Genomic DNA, 13,701 nt, shown 5'->3' with positions numbered 1-13,701 from the left:
CTTGACTTTGGATTATGCTTAAGGCAGAAGGACACTGTAGGACTGATAAGGCCCAAGTGCGGCCTCGTGTTTCCAGTCAAGTTTCAAGCTTGAATCAGCATGGCCTCCCCATAGACTTGAATAGATGACAATGTTCTCCTCTCAGTGCTTGTCCCTCTATTCTGGCTTCTTGCCAAGGATTCCTTTCTTATCCCTGGCATCAGAGTCTGTTTGATCTCTTCCAGTTTCTGTGCCCGCTTTCTGTTTGTCAAAGCTGTTTCTGGGTATGTCTCCCTTTAATAGCCCAGCCTAGGCCAATCCTCAGACTGTAACCATGCGGCCATCTTGGGGGACATGTTCACCGTGATGTCATAAAGAACCTCAGAAGGCTAAGTTGTCCTGACAACCTCCAAGCACACAGAGTTTCAGAGCCATCTCAGACAAGTCTGACTCCTCCCCCTTTCCAGGTAGGATAGTTTTCCTTTTTCTGGATTTCTTGTCGGTTTCTAACTTTCTCCTCGAACTTGGAAAGGCCTGCTCCATTCTCTCTAGACACTGGTCTCTTTCCTGTAAGATTACCCTGGGTGTTATCTCTTATGTCGTGGGTAGATGGCCAAGTGGGTGGACCTTCCCCAGAGAAAGTCCTGGACTCCCTCCCAAGTTGAAGTTGCCCGGGCAATCCTCTGATGCGCAATGATCGTGTCATCTCCTAGCACTCTGCCAATTCCGCCTTGGCAGGTCCCATGTTTTCCTTCCTTCTTCCTTTGGGGAAGTGTACCAGATGCCTTCCTAGATTGGAATATTCTCACGGTGCTTTTTCTGGTGCGTATTGATAAGGGACCCTCACAATTGCTACTTCTTTAGGACCTCTGTCCGCACCGTACCATGAAATCTCTATTCCCTAACAGTGCTAATGTGATCTGCACCCGTGCTGTGAAAGAGTGAGGCCTGGGCCACCCAAGCGGAACGTGGGCACTTGCCCGCTCCACCACAGGGCCGGCCCTGACTTGTACTTTTGGACCAACCTGTGGCCTGAACTTGGGAAGATGTGGGCCTGTTTGGATTATTCGTGAAGCTGATTAGTAGGAACATCATGGACGGTAACGTTTTCCGTTGGTTCCTGGGCTTAGCACGGATCAGGTTCTCTTGGTAGGATTCCTCTTCATGTATTTGGAATGGTCTACCTTTCTGTAGCATCAGTAAGCCTTTTGAGGTGATTTTCCATCCTTGGAAGTTCACCTTCTCTAATCTCTTTCAGCCCCCAAAGCTGTATGCCGTCATTCTGGACCCCTTTTTGGATTTTTGCTTTTAGGTGGATTTATTGCCATAACCCTGCATTCGAACATCCTATGTCTTTCAGATTTACATCCTCATCGATTTAGACTTCCGTGTAGGTTCCATCCTCTTCACCAGCGTAAGCCGAATCACAGGCCCTCACCACACACTTGTGCCTCATCATCTCTTCCACCCTCCCCCACCGCCCCGCTTTGCCTCTGGGCACCCCCGATCAAATGTCCAGTGCCGCCTGTTGGTCAGTGCTTGCTTTTTCTTCTCCTTGTAAGTGAGATCCTACGGTATTTGACTTTGTCCCTGGGGCTTGTTTCCCTACCCCTAAAACCCTCCCAGCCATTCTGGTGGTCACAAATGGCTGGATTGCATCCTTTGTTCCCGCTGAGTGGTATGCCATTGTGTGGCTATAGCCCATGTTCCTTCTCCATTCGTCCCTTGCTGGGCACCAGGGCGGCTTCCAAGTCTTGGAGAGCGGGAGTAAGGCTGTGCTGAACTCAGCGGTGCACATGTCTTTAGACGGTAGTGTTTCCGAGTTCTTTGGCTAAACGCGCCCCAGAGGAATAGCTGGATCATATGGGACATGGATTCTTAAATTTCGGAGGCAGTTCCACACCGCTTGGCCTAGTGGCTGCACCGGTTTCCACTGCCAGCAGCAGTGCAGGAGGCTTCCCTTCTCTCCACCTCCTCTCTGACGCTTGTTGTTTCCTGTCTGCCTCCTTATAGGCATTCTGACCATGGTGAGCTGCTATGTCCTTGCGGCTTGGATTTGCCTTGGCCTCAGGCTTAATGAGGGTGAACAAGTTTTCATGCACCTGTTGGCCCTCTTTAGATCTTCTTGGGAGAAATCTCTGTGTCCATCTTTGGCCCAGGTTTTCATTGGCTTGTTCTTTTTCTTGTGGAGACGTGTGAGTTGATTGTATCTTTGGGCTTTTCACCCCTTGTCCGATGTGTGCTTTGCAAACATCCACTCCCAGTTGTTGTGCTGTCTTTGCATTGAGTCGATGGTTTCCTTGACTGGGCAGAAGCGTCTGCATGTGAGGTGGTCCCGTTTGTTTCTTGTCTCCTTTGCTGCCCTTGCCCAGTCAGACAGGCTTCTTCCCAATAGGCGGCTCAGACAGATGGCAAAGAGCACTCTGCCTAGGTCTTCTCCTACAAGTTTCACGGTTTCAAGTGTGCCATTCAGGGCTTTAATCCATTCCAGGTGGTGCGTGTGCCAGGTGGAACATCATGGTCTACTCTCGTTGTGTTCCATGTGGCTGTGCAGGCTTCCCAGCACCGTTTATCGGAGAGACTCTCCTTTGTCCACTGTCTCCTCTTGGCTCCCTGGTCGCAAATGGGCTGTCCATGTATGTTTGAGTTGGGCTCTGGGCTCTCGATTCTGTTGCATGGGTCTGTGTGCCTGTTTTTGGGCCCGGACTGGGCCGTTTCGGTACCCAGCGCTTCGTCCTCTATGTTGAAATCAGAAAGTGTGATACGTCCTGCTTTGTTCGTTTTCCTGAGGATTCCTTGGCCTATTCAGGGTCTCTTGTTGCTGGCCGGAAACTTTAGGATTCTCTCTTCTATCTCTCTGGCAAATATGGCTGCAACTTTGACTGGGATTGCATGGAATCCAGAGATTCCTTTCTCCGCTATGGACGTTTCAAGTGTGTTAATTCTTCCATTCCTAGGTCCCGGAATATCCTTCTTTTTCCTTGTGTCGTCTTGAATTTCTTTCCCCAAACGTTTGCTAGTTTTCGGTTGACATAGCTTGCACCTGTTTTGCTAAGGCTCTTCATAGACATCTTCTTCTTCGTACTGGCAAGCTGTGTTTTTTGTTCGTTTGTGTTTAGCTTCCGTTTTTCTATTCTTTGCAACTTGTAATTGGTTCTGTCTTGGCAGAAGTGCATCGCTGTGCTCACATCTCCTGGCAACGCTCCTGTATTTGCTGTGGAAGTCTGGCCCTATCTAACGTCCCTTCCCATCTGCCTCTACACCCCCTCGGACGCCTGCCCCAGAATGACTGAAGCAGTGGTGAGGAGGCTCACCCCCAGGATTCCACCCGGCCCACCCCGGGCCACCGACCCAGAAGCTGCGGACCTCACCGCTGCACCACCGGCCGGCCCCTTTCATGTTCCATTGGCAACCTGCAGTTGAGTGCAATGGGGCTTGAATATGCTGCTTGAGCCCAGCTCTGGCACTGTGTAGATGAGGCCAGGTGGTTTGTCGGGGCCACTGTGACGTCAGAGGATTGGTCATAATTGTGTGTCTGCTGTCCCGGCAAGCTTCATGGACACAGGGCTTCAGAGCCCGCTTGGAGCAGTCTCATAACTCACCCTTCCCAGTGAGCCCAGGTTTGACCTTCGCTGCCGTGTTTTGGCTTGTGAATTTCTCTGACTTTCAAACGTTCCAGCAGAGCCTGTCTAAAGACTGACATCTTTCATTGTGGATTATGCAGGTGTGATATCTGTTCGCCTTGCATTTTCTGGGACCTTTTTTTCTTTTCCACAGTATCCTCGTCATGGTCTTTCTCAGCTATCTCCCTTAGATGTGCTTATCAGTCCGTTCTCCTTCAGTCCAGGGGATTAATTTTGTATTTCTTGAATCACCGTATGTTCTCTAGGCCGAGGTGTGAGTGCTTTCGTGATTCTTGGTTGCTGTCTTTGAATTTGCAGCGGTCACTTGTAGGACTCTTTGCTATCCTAGCCTAGGTCAAACGAAGCACTGAGAAGCCGTGGTCATCTGGGTTGGTTTGACATCCTGAGATCAGAAACTCCAAATTCGAGGTGGTCCTGGCAACCCCCTTCATGGACATCATGTTTTTCCGAGACAAATTAGACAAATCTGATGAATTCCTCGCTCCAGGAAAGATATTTTTCTTTCTCTTTTGTGGATTTGGGAAGTTTCGAACTTGACCCCTGACCCTTGGACGTTGCCCTGGATTCCGTCTAGATGCGGGCTTACTTTATTTCTATAGGCTGTGCCATTTGTTTGACCTACATCCTCAGCCCTGGCATGTTTATTTTTCTGGAAACAGAATTGTAATGTTCTAATTTTCAGCCAGCTTCCTTCCATATGGCGTCAAAGCACATAAACAATAATCCTTCTACGGCAAGAGGTCGGGGGAGAGAATTTCATTGGAGCCAAAGTGAGCACTCTAGCCTGGGAGGGCAGCCTTCACAAAGGAACCAAGCCCTCTGGAAAAGGGTGATTTTCAGCACACTTGTAGAGCCCTTCCCAACAAAGAGACCTACCCCAATCATGGCGGGGCTCCATTCCTTCGAGGCTTCCAAGACATCTCTTGGGACGCATTAGCATGTGGCCAGTGGGCCCCCGTGACGCCAGAGCTATGGAAAGTGAGACTGATCTTCCAAGAACGCTAGGGGCCTAGGAAAGGAGGCATCGACTCTTCTCTTCAATGTCCTCAAGAGATCCTTCTTGACTTTGGATTATGCTTAAGGCAGAAGGACACTGTAGGTCTGATATGGCCCAAGTGCGGCCTCGTGTTTCCAATCAAGTTTCAAGCTTGAATCAGCATGGCCTCCCCATAGACTTGAATAGATGACAATGTTCTCCTCTCAGTGCTTGTCCCTCTATTCTGGCTTCTTGCCAAGGATTCCTTTCTTATCCCTGGCATCAGAGTCTGTTTGATCTCTTCCAGTTTCTGTGCCCGCTTTCTGTTTGTCAAAGCTGTTTCTGGTTATGTCTCCCTTTAATAGCCCAGCCTAGGCCAATCCTCAGACTGTAACCATGCGGCCATCTTGGGGGACATGTTCACCGTGATGTCATAAAGAACCTCAGAAGGCTAAGTTGTCCTGACAACCTCCAAGCACACAGAGTTTCAGAGCCATCTCAGACCAGTCTGACTCCTCCCCCTTTCCAGGTAGGATAGTTTTCCTTTTTCTGGATTTCTTGTCGGTTTCTAACTTTCTCCTCGAACTTGGAAAGGCCTGCTCCATTCTCTCTAGACACTGGTCTCTTTCCTGTAAGATTACCCTGGGTGTTATCTCTTATGTCGTGGGTAGATGGCCAAGTGGGTGGACCTTCCCCAGAGAAAGTCCTGGACTCCCTCCCAAGTTGAAGTTGCCCGGGCAATCCTCTGATGCGCAATGATCGTGTCATCTCCTAGCACTCTGCCAATTCCGCCTTGGCAGGTCCCATGTTTTCCTTCCTTCTTCCTTTGGGGAAGTGTACCAGATGCCTTCCTAGATTGGAATATTCTCACGGTGCTTTTTCTGGTGCGTATTGATAAGGGACCCTCACAATTGCTACTTCTTTAGGACCTCTGTCCGCACCGTACCATGAAATCTCTATTCCCTAACAGTGCTAATGTGATCTGCACCCGTGCTGTGAAAGAGTGAGGCCCGGGCCACCCAAGCGGAACGTGGGCACTTGCCCGCTCCACCACAGGGCCGGCCCTGACTTGTACTTTTGGACCAACCTGTGGCCTGAACTTGGGAAGATGTGGGCCTGTTTGGATTATTCGTGAAGCTGATTAGTAGGAACATCATGGACGGTAACGTTTTCCGTTGGTTCCTGGGCTTAGCACGGATCAGGTTCTCTTGGTAGGATTCCTCTTCATGTATTTGGAATGGTCTACCTTTCTGTAGCATCAGTAAGCCTTTTGAGGTGATTTTCCATCCTTGGAAGTTCACCTTCTCTAATCTCTTTCAGCCCCCAAAGCTGTATGCCGTCATTCTGGACCCCTTTTTGGATTTTTGCTTTTAGGTGGATTTATTGCCATAACCCTGCATTCGAACATCCTATGTCTTTCAGATTTACATCCTCATCGATTTAGACTTCCGTGTAGGTTCCATCCTCTTCACCAGCGTAAGCCGAATCACAGGCCCTCACCACACACTTGTGCCTCATCATCTCTTCCACCCTCCCCCACCGCCCCGCTTTGCCTCTGGGCACCCCCGATCAAATGTCCAGTGCCGCCTGTTGGTCAGTGCTTGCTTTTTCTTCTCCTTGTAAGTGAGATCCTACGGTATTTGACTTTGTCCCTGGGGCTTGTTTCCCTACCCCTAAAACCCTCCCAGCCATTCTGGTGGTCACAAATGGCTGGATTGCATCCTTTGTTCCCGCTGAGTGGTATGCCATTGTGTGGCTATAGCCCATGTTCCTTCTCCATTCGTCCCTTGCTGGGCACCAGGGCGGCTTCCAAGTCTTGGAGAGCGGGAGTAAGGCTGTGCTGAACTCAGCGGTGCACATGTCTTTAGACGGTAGTGTTTCCGAGTTCTTTGGCTAAACGCGCCCCAGAGGAATAGCTGGATCATATGGGACATGGATTCTTAAATTTCGGAGGCAGTTCCACACCGCTTGGCCTAGTGGCTGCACCGGTTTCCACTGCCACCAGCAGTGCAGGAGGCTTCCCTTCTCTCCGCCTCCTCTCTGACGCTTGTTGTTTCCTGTCTGCCTCCTTATAGCCATTCTGTCCACGGTGAGCTGCTATGTCCTTCCGGTTTGGATTTGCCTTGGCCTCAGGCTTAATGAGGGTGAACAAGTTTTCATGCACCTGTTGGCCCTCTTTAGATCTTCTTGGGAGAAATCTCTGTGTCCATCTTTGGCCCAGGTTTTCATTGGCTTGTTCTTTTTCTTGTGGAGACGTGTGAGTTGATTCTATCTTTGGGCTTTTCACCCCTTGTCCGATGTGTTCTTTGCAAACATCCACTCCCAGTTGTTGTGCTGTCTTTGCATTGAGTCGATGGTTTCCTTGACTGGGCAGAAGCGTCTGCATGTGAGGTGGTCCCGTTTGTTTCTTGTCTCCTTTGCTGCCCTTGCCCAGTCAGACAGGCTTCTTCCAAATAGGCGGCTCAGACAGATGGCAAAGAGCACTCTGCCTAGGTCTTCTACTACAAGTTTCCCGGTTTCAAGTGTGCCATTAAGGGCTTTAATCCATTCCAGGTGGTGCGTGTGCCAGGTGGAACATCATGGTCTACTCTCGTTGTGTTCCATGTGGCTGTGCAGGCTTCCCAGCACCGTTTATCGGAGAGACTCTCCTTTGTCCACTGTCTCCTCTTGGCTCCCTGGTCGCAAATGGGCTGTCCATGTATGTTTGAGTTGGGCTCTGGGCTCTCGATTCTGTTGCATGGGTCTGTGTGCCTGTTTTTGGGCCCGGACTGGGCCGTTTCGGTACCCAGCGCTTCGTCCTCTAGGTTGAAATCAGAAAGTGTGATACGTCCTGCTTTGTTCGTTTTCCTGAGGATTCCTTGGCCTATTCAGGGTCTCTTGTTGCTCGCCGGAAACTTTAGGATTCTCTCTTCTATCTCTCTGGCAAATATGGCTGCAACTTTGACTGGGATTGCATGGAATCCAGAGATTCCTTTCTCCGCTATGGACGTTTCAAGTGTGTTAATTCTTCCATTCCTAGGTCCCGGAATATCCTTCTTTTTCCTTGTGTCGTCTTGAATTTCTTTCCCCAAACGTTTGCTAGTTTTCGGTTGACATAGCTTTCACCTGTTTTGCTAAGGCTCTTCATAGACATCTTCTTCTTCGTACTGGCAAGCTGTGTTTTTTGTTCGTTTGTGTTTAGCTTCCGTTTTTCTATTCTTTGCAACTTGTAATTGGTTCTGTTTTGGCAGAAGTGCATCGCTGTGCTCACATCTGCTGGCAACGCTCCTGTATTTGCTGTGGAAGTCTGGCCCTATCTAACGTCCCTTCCCATCTGCCTCTACACCCCCTCGGACGCCTGCCCCAGAATGACTGAAGCAGTGGTGAGGAGGCTCACCCCCAGGATACCACCCGGCCCACCCCGGGCCACCGACCCAGAAGCTGCGGACCTCACCGCTGCACCACCGGCCGGCCCCTTTCATGTTCCATTGGCAACCTGCAGTTGAGTGCAATGGGGCTTGAATATGCTGCTTGAGCCCAGCTCTGGCACTGTGTAGATGAGGCCAGGTGGTTTGTCGGGGCCACTGTGACGTCAGAGGATTGGTCATAATTGTGTGTCTGCTGTCCCGGCAAGCTTCATGGACACAGGGCTTCAGAGCCCACTTGGAGCAGTCTCATAACTCACCCTTCCCAGTGAGCCCAGGTTTGACCTTCGCTGCCGTGTTTTGGCTTGTGAATTTCTCTGACTTTCAAACGTTCCAGCAGAGCCTGTCTAAAGACTGACATCTTTCATTGTGGATTATTCAGGTGTGATATCTGTTCGCCTTGCATTTTCTGGGACCTTTTTTTCTTTTCCACAGTATCCTCGTCATGGTCTTTCTCAGCTATCTCCCTTAGATGTGCTTATCAGTCCGTTCTCCTTCAGTCCAAGGGATTAATTTTGTATTTCTTGAATCACCGTATGTTCTCTAGGCCGAGGTGTGAGTGCTTTCGTGATTCTTGGTTGCTGTCTTTGAATTTGCAGCGGTCACTTGTAGGACTCTTTGCTATCCTAGCCTAGGTCAAACGAAGCACTGAGAACCCGTGGTCATCTGGGTTGGTTTGACATCCTGAGATCAGAAACTCCAAATTCGAGGTGGTCCTGGCAACCCCCTTCATGGACATCATGTTTTTCCGAGACAAATTAGACAAATCTGATGAATTCCTCGCTCCAGGAAAGATATTTTTCTTTCTCTTTTGTCGATTTGGGAAGTTTCGAACTTGACCCCTGACCCTTGGACGTTGCCCTAGATTCCGTCTAGATGCGGGCTTACTTTATTTCTATAGGCTGTGCCATTTGTTTGACCTACATCCTCAGCCCTGGCATGTTTATTTTTCTGGAAACAGAATTGTAATGTTCTAATTTTCAGCCAGCTTCCTTCCATATGGCGTCAAAGCACATAATCAATAATCCTTCTACGGCAAGAGGTCGGGGGAGAGAATTTCATTGGAGCCAAAGTGAGCACTCTAGCCTGGGAGGGCAGCCTTCACAAAGGAACCAAGCCCTCTGGAAAAGGGTGATTTTCAGCACACTTGTAGAGCCCTTCCCAACAAAGAGACCTACCCCAAGCATGACAGGGCTCCATTCCTTCGAGGCTTCCAAGACATCTCTTGGGACGCATTAGCATGTGGCCAGTGGGCCCCCGTGACGCCAGAGCTATAGAAAGTGAGACTGATCTTCCAAGAACGCTAGGGGCCTAGGAAAGGAGGCATCGACTCTTCTCTTCAATGTCCTCAAGAGATCCTTCTTGACTTTGGATTATGCTTAAGGCAGAAGGACACTGTAGGTCTGATAAGGCCCAAGTGCGGCCTCGTGTTTCCAGTCAAGTTTCAAGCTTGAATCAGCATGGCCTCCCCATAGACTTGAATAGATGACAATGTTCTCCTCTCAGTGCTTGTCCCTCTATTCTGGCTTCTTGCCAAGGATTCCTTTCTTATCCCTGGCATCAGAGTCTGTTTGATCTCTTCCAGTTTCTGTGCCCGCTTTCTGTTTGTCAAAGCTGTTTCTGGGTATGTCTCCCTTTAATAGCCCAGCCTAGGCCAATCCTCAGACTGTAACCATGCGGCCATCTTGGGGGACATGTTCACCGTGATGTCATAAAGAACCTCAGAAGGCTAAGTTGTCCTGACAACCTCCAAGCACACAGAGTTTCAGAGCCATCTCAGACCAGTCTGACTCCTCCCCCTTTCCAGGTAGGATAGTTTTCCTTTTTCTGGATTTCTTGTCGGTTTCTAACTTTCTCCTCGAACTTGGAAAGGCCTGCTCCATTCTCTCTAGACACTGGTCTCTTTCCTGTAAGATTACCCTGGGTGTTATCTCTTATGTCGTGGGTAGATGGCCAAGTGGGTGGACCTTCCCCAGAGAAAGTCCTGGACTCCCTCCCAAGTTGAAGTTGCCCGGGCAATCCTCTGATGCGCAATGATCGTGTCATCTCCTAGCACTCTGCCAATTCCGCCTTGGCAGGTCCCATGTTTTCCTTCCTTCTTCCTTTGGGGAAGTGTACCAGATGCCTTCCTAGATTGGAATATTCTCACGGTGCTTTTTCTGGTGCGTATTGATAAGGGACCCTCACAATTGCTACTTCTTTAGGACCTCTGTCCGCACCGTACCATGAAATCTCTATTCCCTAACAGTGCTAATGTGATCTGCACCCGTGCTGTGAAAGAGTGAGGCCCGGGCCACCCAAGCGGAACGTGGGCACTTGCCCGCTCCACCACAGGGCCGGCCCTGACTTGTACTTTTGGACCAACCTGTGGCCTGAACTTGGGAAGATGTGGGCCTGTTTGGATTATTCGTGAAGCTGATTAGTAGGAACATCATGGACGGTAACGTTTTCCGTTGGTTCCTGGGCTTAGCACGGATCAGGTTCTCTTGGTAGGATTCCTCTTCATGTATTTGGAATGGTCTACCTTTCTGTAGCATCAGTAAGCCTTTTGAGGTGATTTTCCATCCTTGGAAGTTCACCTTCTCTAATCTCTTTCAGCCCCCAAAGCTGTATGCCGTCATTCTGGACCCCTTTTTGGATTTTTGCTTTTAGGTGGATTTATTGCCATAACCCTGCATTCGAACATCCTATGTCTTTCAGATTTACATCCTCATCGATTTAGACTTCCGTGTAGGTTCCATCCTCTTCACCAGCGTAAGCCGAATCACAGGCCCTCACCACACACTTGTGCCTCATCATCTCTTCCACCCTCCCCCACCGCCCCGCTTTGCCTCTGGGCACCCCCGATCAAATGTCCAGTGCCGCCTGTTGGTCAGTGCTTGCTTTTTCTTCTCCTTGTAAGTGAGACCCTACGGTATTTGACTTTGTCCCTGGGGCTTGTTTCCCTACCCCTAAAACCCTCCCAGCCATTCTGGTGGTCACAAATGGCTGGATTGCATCCTTTGTTCCCGCTGAGTGGTATGCCATTGTGTGGCTATAGCCCATGTTCCTTCTCCATTCGTCCCTTGCTGGGCACCAGGGCGGCTTCCAAGTCTTGGAGAGCGGGAGTAAGGCTGTGCTGAACTCAGCAGTGCACATGTCTTTAGACGGTAGTGTTTCCGAGTTCTTTGGCTAAACGCGCCCCAGAGGAATAGCTGGATCATATGGGACATGGATTCTTAAATTTCGGAGGCAGTTCCACACCGCTTGGCCTAGTGGCTGCACCGGTTTCCACTGCCACCAGCAGTGCAGGAGGCTTCCCTTCTCTCCGCCTCCTCTCTGACGCTTGTTGTTTCCTGTCTGCCTCCTTATAGCCATTCTGTCCACGGTGAGCTGCTATGTCCTTGCGGTTTGGATTTGCCTTGGCCTCAGGCTTAATGAGGGTGAACAAGTTTTCATGCACCTGTTGGCCCTCTTTAGATCTTCTTGGGAGAAATCTCTGTGTCCATCTTTGGCCCAGGTTTTCATTGGCTTGTTCTTTTTCTTGTGGAGACGTGTGAGTTGATTGTATCTTTGGGCTTTTCACCCCTTGTCCGATGTGTGCTTTGCAAACATCCACTCCCAGTTCTTGTGCTGTCTTTGCATTGAGTCGATGGTTTCCTTGACTGGGCAGAAGCGTCTGCATGTGAGGTGGTCCCGTTTGTTTCTTGTCTCCTTTGCTGCCCTTGCCCAGTCAGACAGGCTTCTTCCCAATAGGCGGCTCAGACAGATGGCAAAGAGCACTCTGCCTAGGTCTTCTCCTACAAGTTTCACGGTTTCAAGTGTGCCATTAAGGGCTTTAATCCATTCCAGGTGGTGCGTGTGCCAGGTGGAACATCATGGTCTACTCTCGTTGTGTTCCATGTGGCTGTGCAGGCTTCCCAGCACCGTTTATCGGAGAGACTCTCCTTTGTCCACTGTTTCCTCTTGGCTCCCTGGTCGCAAATGGGCTGTCCATGTATGTTTGAGTTGGGCTCTGGGCTCTCGATTCTGTTGCATGGGTCTGTGTGCCTGTTTTTGGGCCCGGAGTGGGCCGTTTCGGTACCCAGCGCTTCGTCCTCTATGTTGAAATCAGAAAGTGTGATACGTCCTGCTTTGTTCGTTTTCCTGAGGATTCCTTGGCCTATTCAGGGTCTCTTGTTGCTCTCCGGAAACTTTAGGATTCTCTCTACTATCTCTCTGGCAAATATGGCTGCAACTTTGACTGGGATTGCATGGAATCCAGAGATTCCTTTCTCCGCTATGGACGTTTCAAGTGTGTTAATTCTTCCATTCCTAGGTCCCGGAATATCCTTCTTTTTCCTTGTGTCGTCTTGAATTTCTTTCCCCAAACGTTTGCTAGTTTTCGGTTGACATAGCTTTCACCTGTTTTGCTAAGGTTCTTCATAGACATCTTCTTCTTCGTACTGGCAAGCTGTGTTTTTTGTTCGTTTGTGTTTAGCTTCCGTTTTTCTATTCTTTGCAACTTGTAATTGGTTCTGTTTTGGCAGAAGTGCATCGCTGTGCTCACATCTGCTGGCAACGCTCCTGTATTTGCTGTGGAAGTCTGGCCCTATCTAACGTCCCTTCCCATCTGCCTCTACACCCCCTCGGACGCCTGCCCCAGAATGACTGAAGCAGTGGTGAGGAGGCTCACCCCCAGGATACCACCCGGCCCACCCCGGGCCACCGACCCAGAAGCTGCGGACCTCACCGCTGCACCACCGGCCGGCCCCTTTCATGTTCCATTGGCAACCTGCAGTTGAGTGCAATGGGGCTTGAATATGCTACTTGAGCCCAGCTCTGGCACTGTGTAGATGAGGCCAGGTGGTTTGTCGGGGCCACTGTGACGTCAGAGGATTGGTCATAATTGTGTGTCTGCTGTCCCGGCAAGCTTCATGGACACAGGGCTTCAGAGCCCGCTTGGAGCAGTCTCATAACTCACCCTTCCCAGTGAGCCCAGGTTTGACCTTCGCTGCCGTGTTTTGGCTTGTGAATTTCTCTGACTTTCAAACGTTCCAGCAGAGCCTGTCTAAAGACTGACATCTTTCATTGTGGATTATTCAGGTGTGATATCTGTTCGCCTTGCATTTTCTGGGACCTTTTTTTCTTTTCCACAGTATCCTCGTCATGGTCTTTCTCAGCTATCTCCCTTAGATGTGCTTATCAGTCCGTTCTCCTTCAGTCCAAGGGATTAATTTTGTATTTCTTGAATCACCGTATGTTCTCTAGGCCGAGGTGTGAGTGCTTTCGTGATTCTTGGTTGCTGTCTTTGAATTTGCAGCGGTCACTTGTAGGACTCTTTGCTATCCTAGCCTAGGTCAAACGAAGCACTGAGAACCCGTGGTCATCTGGGTTGGTTTGACATCCTGAGATCAGAAACTCCAAATTCGAGGTGGTCCTGGCAACCCCCTTCATGGACATCATGTTTTTCCGAGACAAATTAGACAAATCTGATGAATTCCTCGCTCCAGGAAAGATATTTTTCTTTCTCTTTTGTGGATTTGGGAAGTTTCGAACTTGACCCCTGACCCTTGGACGTTGCCCTAGATTCCGTCTAGATGCGGGCTTACTTTATTTCTATAGGCTGTGCCATTTGTTTGACCTACATCCTCAGCCCTGGCATGTTTATTTTTCTGGAAACAGAATTGTAATGTTCTAATTTTCAGCCAGCTTCCTTCCATATGGCGTCAAAGCACAT

This window comes from Equus asinus, chromosome X, assembly GCF_041296235.1.
Source record: "Equus asinus isolate D_3611 breed Donkey chromosome X, EquAss-T2T_v2, whole genome shotgun sequence".
NCBI classification, from domain to species: Eukaryota; Metazoa; Chordata; class Mammalia; order Perissodactyla; family Equidae; genus Equus; species Equus asinus.
This window is presented reverse-complemented; position numbering follows the sequence as displayed.